The following is a 6785-nucleotide window of genomic DNA, read 5'->3' on the forward strand; positions in this document are numbered from 1 at the left end:
AAGTTTTGAACATGCTCAAAATTTTCCACCAGACAGAACGGACGTCGACGGATAAAAAGAACACTGAACGGACATGAAACGGATAAGAACGGACGTCTAACGGACATGGACGTATTGAAAAAAGGTTATCCGTTCGGCGTCCGTTCGCGCTATCCGGTAAGGTGTGACCGGGGCTAAACATCAATATAAAAGGGTCTCAATATTATGATGGTCACTTTTTGTTTTCGTACTCTTTTAAGTTTTATATGAAATGGGTTACTTTTATTTTGTCTATCTTAATCATACATTCGGTCATCCCTACGAGAAGTACTTATCAAGTATGAATCACGAAGTGTTGAGTATATGTTTTAAGACAGCAACCCAACTACTAAAAATACATCTAAAGGTCAATATACGACGTTTACGATGATAGCCAAGTGGCGAAACAATATGTCAAAGGCTACAAAATTTGTAATTTGTGGTATCAGCATAAGTAAAATTTTGTTCAACTTTTATGAAATATAATGCTTTCTGAATACATTTGCATATTAATGTCACACATATCCGTCACTATCTTTTTCTTCTTCAAACAAAGGAAAAAGAAAACTAGAAGAAAACGACATTTTATACATTTAAAACGAATATTTTCAAAATATTTTATCTATGAGACTGCATTAAGAATAATAAATGTGTTAATAAAATGTAGAGGACTAAGAAAGTTCGCCGCCATCTAACATGCTGAACCCCGCCAAACTCTTTTTGTGCCTGTGCAATGTCAGAAGCCTGTACTTCAGTCTGTTTTTTGCTTCTGTATATCATGTATATTTTTCGTTTATTGTTTTGTACAAAAATCAGTCCGTTACTTTTCTAGTTTGAATTGTTCTATATTTGTCATATCGGGGCCTTTTATAACTTCTTTGAGGTATGAGTTTTGCTCATTGTTGAAGGCCGTACGGTGACCAACTATAATGGCTAATTTCTACGTCATTTTGTCTCTGGTGGAGAGTTGTCTCATAGGCTATCCTACCATTTCCTTTTCTTCATATTGTCTGTGCTTTTTTTTATGTTGTTTGATAAATAAATTGCGTTAATTTTACGTTTCTATGATTTTCTTTTCTGCTATTATAAGAGCTAGTTTTCATGGAAAACACGATTTGCTTCTAAATGCATGATTCTTTTGGGTGCTATAATTTGTATAAATAAAAGGAATACTTAATAAGACAGCAACCAAACGACACAACAACCAATTGACATCTATAGGTCAACATTTGGGTCGTCTTCAAAAATAGAAAGTTGTCTTTACAGTTTGGTATAAAATAACCAATAAACGTATTGGAAGTGTTGCATCCTGTTCTGGAAACAGATAACATTTCTAAGGGTACTATGTATTGTATAGTAAAACGGATCGGTGAACATTTTTCCGGGTTTTTTTCACAACTAGTTATGCATGGATCTGTTTAGTAATTAAATTACTCAGCTTTTCCATTTGACGATTTATTTTCCACTGCTCTATTATTTTACGAAACCACCAAAATTAGTAAAATACCAACGATTACAAAGAGGGATGTGGTTTATTAGTTAATCATGTTAATGAGATAGCAACCGACCGACACAAATATACAAAAATACATCTATAGAGCCAGAAGTCAGCATACAGTCTTCAACAAAACGTTTGTTGTTTTGTTCATACATAAGGCCGTTGGTTTTCTCATATGAATTGTTTTACATTTTGTCATGAAGGAGCCTTTTACATGATATAGCTTGTCATGCGGTATGGGGTTTGCACATCGTTGTAGGCCGTATGTTTGTATCTGTAGATAGAATATCATGTACTTAATATATTTGTAATCGTTATTTTAGGACACTGTGGAAGATTAGTTTTTATAAATGAGGTTATATCTTTATTAAATAAAGATTATTCATTTATCTGTTTATTTATATGAAGTTCGAAAATGTATTTCATAAACAGATTCCGCGATGTCTGTGTATGATTGTCTTGAATTGTTAAAATTTATTTGTTTATCTGTTCTGTGTTAGTTCCGAGGATTGACAGTAGGTTGTTCCAAGAAATCACTTAGTAACAGTAACGTAGATGGCAGAGCTACCGTGGTATAAATACATGTACCGGTGGACCCCTTTAGAAGTTGTTTCCAGGCCGGTGAGTTCACGTGCAGAGAGCCAAGCTTCTTTCTCTACACGAAGCATCGAATGTAACGTTATAATTCTAAACGGACATGGCTATGTATTTATACATTTGCACATCCAAACGGATACCTCACTTTCGCAAGGGTTTGAGTTTCTGCCGGAATTGGAGAAGTTAAGGTGATCATATTTCTATTCCTCAGTCAACATGATCATCTCTTGAGAAGTTCTTAGTTATGTCTCAGTACTATGTGCCATAAGTTTTAGTAATCATACACTATGAGTGGTGATTGAATAACACAGTGGTTTTATTGCAATGTCGTTGCCTCGGTATCGCAGACCCCCCTTTTTGAAATTCATGACTACGGGACTTACTAAAATATATATTCTCCCCTCTTTAATTAATAAAATATTGTCATATTATATGGTGTGTGTCCAATTATAATCACTTATCTAAATACTGGTAGCGATGCCCTTTACAGTCCCTAAATTGGTTCAATACACACATATATATTGCATTACATTTGTGATGAATTTGTATCTTAGGTTCGATAATTTAAACTAGTTACAGTTAGGCAGAAGCCATACTTTATGTATTTGTATATACTTTAATAAAACATAGAAAAAAATAAGATATTTGGCAGGTAAATCTTGGGTCAGTTCAAATGCGTAGGGGTGTTCCAGTGGAAGCTTTTATACGAGTAATGCGGCACTTTGGAAGAACACCCCTCCTTCAAGAATGGTATGGCTACCATTGTGGTATATAAACATTGGACGATTCCCTGCTTCTTGTCATTCGTCTGATGTCTACGAAGACGATGGCCATGATACATACGGTAGGTGATTATTAGAAGTATGATATTTGAAATCGTTGTCTCTTATATTAGAAACTATTACTTCAAGTGTAATAAAGAACAAGTTGGTGCCTTTTAGTTTTCTCTAATACGGAATAGCATTCATGATTGTAACGCAATAAAGGACAATGTTGGTGCCTGTTCTTTAAGACTTGTACAACTTGTAGTTTGTCAAGTATGAATTTTACCGTATATAATACAAGTCGTAGCTTGTAGGATACTAAATTGTACCATTATGAGAAGTTTGACCAAGGACAAATTGGTACTTGTACAAATTTGTGTATAATTTGTATAAAATATGATTAATAAAATTGAGAATGGAAATGGGAAATATGTCAAAGAGACAACAACCCGACCAAAGAGCAGACAACAGCCGAAGGCCACCAACGCCCGGAGGTCGTCCTCAGCTGGCCCCTAAATAAAATTGAGTACTAGTTTAGTGAAAATGGACGTCCCACTAACTCCAAAACACATAAATGAACTAAAATAAAAAAAAACATACAAGGCTTACAAAGGCCAGAAGCTCCTGGCTTTGGACAGTCGCATAAATGCGTTGGGGTTCAACATATTTTGTGAGATCTCAACCCTCCCCCTATACCTCTAGCCAATGTAGAATAAAGAAAAACATAGCAATACGCACAGTAAAACTCAGTTTAAAAGAAGTCCGAGTCCGATGTCAGAATAGGTAACAAAACAAACTTAGCAAAATGACTGATACATAAATTAACAAAGGAATGTCACTACTAGCAGTTACTGACATGCCAGCTCCAGACCTCAATTAAGCTGAATGAAAGATTATGTCTTCATCATATGAAAATCAAGTACAATCCCTCACGTTATGTATAAATAAATTGAACTGTTAAAGCAGAGACATATATACACAAGAGCAAGAGCATTTGTATTTATTTTAGTTTGTTGACATAACTTGATGAATATAACTTATGTGGTGAATAATTCATATATACTATGTAAATAGAACATTTCGGATCCAGTATCAAACTGGTTACGAACCTGGTATTTTAAAGTAGAAATAGACACGCTTACCCTGTGTACACGTTACACATTTGAATGGTATTTTATTACAAACTAGAGACCCGTATGTAAAAATGACTTCGCGACAATCGGTTATGTCTGTGTGATTATATATGAAACAAAAGTGGAAATTCTTTTTAACAAACAGGACACTATTTTTAAAACATTTTAAAGGTAATTTTAACTAATTCTGTTATGTATATTTATATATAATGATAAAATATCCGGACAGTAATTGAATTATCGTATATTCTTTATTGTTTTCATTTAACGTTATATCATGATACAGATTCGTTAACATGGGCGTTTCCGTTATCAGAGTCGGATTTAGAGGCTTATTCAGGGGGGCCGCCCCCCTTTTGTGGGAAAAATTTGGTTGATTATATAGGAAATCACTGAAGCATGACCGGAGCGGACCCCTCTTATGCAGTCAGCACCCCCCCCCCCCCCCCTTTATGAAAATTTCTGGATCCGCCACTGGTAAAAGTCCAAAACTGTCTTTCTAGTATATTTTTTTTTTATTTTTAGCTGCCGGGAACCCTGCTGTTATATGAGCCTCTCTGAACCCCCTCCCTTTTCGAAAGTCTTGGATCCGGATCCAGAAATTTTCAAGAGTAGGGGCCCACTGACTGCCTTCGAGGGAACCCGCTCAAGTCATGCGTCAGTGATTCCCAATATAATCAACCATTTTTTCCAACAGAAGGGAGGCGGCTTCCCTGGCCCCTCTAAATCCGCCTCTGCGCCACTGGTGAACGGTCTCATATGTTACACATGGATGCCACACCTTTTTCAGACCTCGTTAGGAAATTAATAGCAATGCATTTTTAATCGCATTTGTAACAAGTAAGCATACTCTTTTGACCAATTTTTATACGTTTCGAGTGATTATTTTACTAATTTATTTAACTCAATTAAAAAAATAAATCAAATAGAAAAGATGGACTTCTTAATACAACCTGTTTTGCAATATGCACACATTTATTCGTTTAAAGAAACTTATTTATAAACTAGTTAAACAGGTTTTTCAATCGTGTTTGGTTACCGTCTCGTTTAAAAAATGATTCGATTGGTTTAAAAGTACATGTAGTAATAGCTATTAGTATTCTTTCAATCGGTATTGCTTACAAACTGAGGTAATTTGATGGTCCATCTAACAAAGAAGTAGACATAACTTCCTTCTGTATTGTATTGTACACGCACAGGTATCTATTGATTATAACATATAAAAATGATCCAGTCAGGTGAACTAGTAAGACATAAGTTATTGGTTTATTTCTATATGACAAAACACCTAAATTACACAAGAAGTAAAACTTTCGACAGAGGTAATTATTCGTTTCCTAGCTTAGGAAGGATAATGACAAAAAAAAACTTAAATTTTTGCCGAGCGTATCGAGGTGAAAAAAAAATTGAGGTAAAATTATCGAAATATTCTCTATTAAGCTGAGGACAACCCATGCTTTGCAAATTTAAGGGGGTGCGCACGCCGGCCACGCCCCGCCTGAATCCGTCCTAGGTCTTTTGTCTCATTTTTTGGTAAAATTGGGTCAAAAACTTAGTTTAGAAAAAAGTGTATTTGAAAACGTTACATTAATTTCTGGACCTATGACCGGTCTAGCTATGAAAATAAAATACGGACAGTCAAACTCATCATACATTTCATATTTACGCCAGACGCGCGTTTCCTTTACAAAAGACTCATCAATGATGATCGAATAAAAAAATGTTAAAAAGGCCAAATAAAGTACGAAGAACTTGAAGAGCATTGAGGACCAAAATTCCTTAAAGTTTGGCCAAATACAGCGAATGTAATCTATTCCTGAGGTAGAAAAGCCTTATTATTTCAAAAATTCAAAATTTTGTTAACAGTAAATTTATAATTATGAACGTATCAATGATAACTCAAGTCAACACAGAAGTGCTGACTACTAGGTTGGTGGTACCCTCGGGGAAATAAATCTCCACCAGCAGTGGCATTGACCCAGTGGTTGTAAATAAACTCATCATAGATACCAGGATTGAAATTTCATAATTTACGCCAGACACGCGTTTCGTCTACAAAAGACTCATCAGTGACGCTCGAATAAAAAAATGTTAAAAAGGCCAAATAAAGTACGAAGTTGAAGAGCATTGAGGACCAAAATTCCTAAAAGTTTTGTCAAATACAGCTAAGGTAATCTATTCCTGAGGTAGAAAAGCCTTATTATTTCAAAAATTCAAAATGTTGTTAACAGTAAATTTATAATTATGAACATATCAATGATAACTCAAGTCCACACGGACGAACGGACGGACGAATGGACGGTACAACGGACGAACGAACGATCGGATGCACAGACCAGAAAAAATAATGCCCCTCTACTTGGGCACAAAATATACATGTGTTTGGAAAAGGCGGGAGGGTAAAAAAAAATGCCCAATGATATTCCCGAATTCGACTACTAGTACCACTTTGATTGCTGATTAAAAAACTCTTTTGTAACATACACATTTAGAAGTCTGGTTTCGCATTTTGGTCCCTGTGGATTTTACAAATATGGAAGTTAGTGTGCAATAAAATTCATTTTTAGACAGCTGAGTAGTAATTTAGCCTTCAAAGTTGGTTTATAAGAACTTCAAGATTATGTTTTAGATTTATTTCCCCGAGGGTATCACCAGCCCAGTAGTCAGCACTTCTGTCTGTCCCGCTTCAAGTTTAAGTTTTGGTCAAGGTAGTTTTTGATGAAGTTGAAGTCCAATCAATTTGAAACTTAGTACACATGTTCCCTCTGATATGAT

Source organism: Mytilus galloprovincialis, chromosome 12, assembly GCF_965363235.1.
Source record: "Mytilus galloprovincialis chromosome 12, xbMytGall1.hap1.1, whole genome shotgun sequence".
Taxonomy (NCBI): domain Eukaryota; kingdom Metazoa; phylum Mollusca; class Bivalvia; order Mytilida; family Mytilidae; genus Mytilus; species Mytilus galloprovincialis.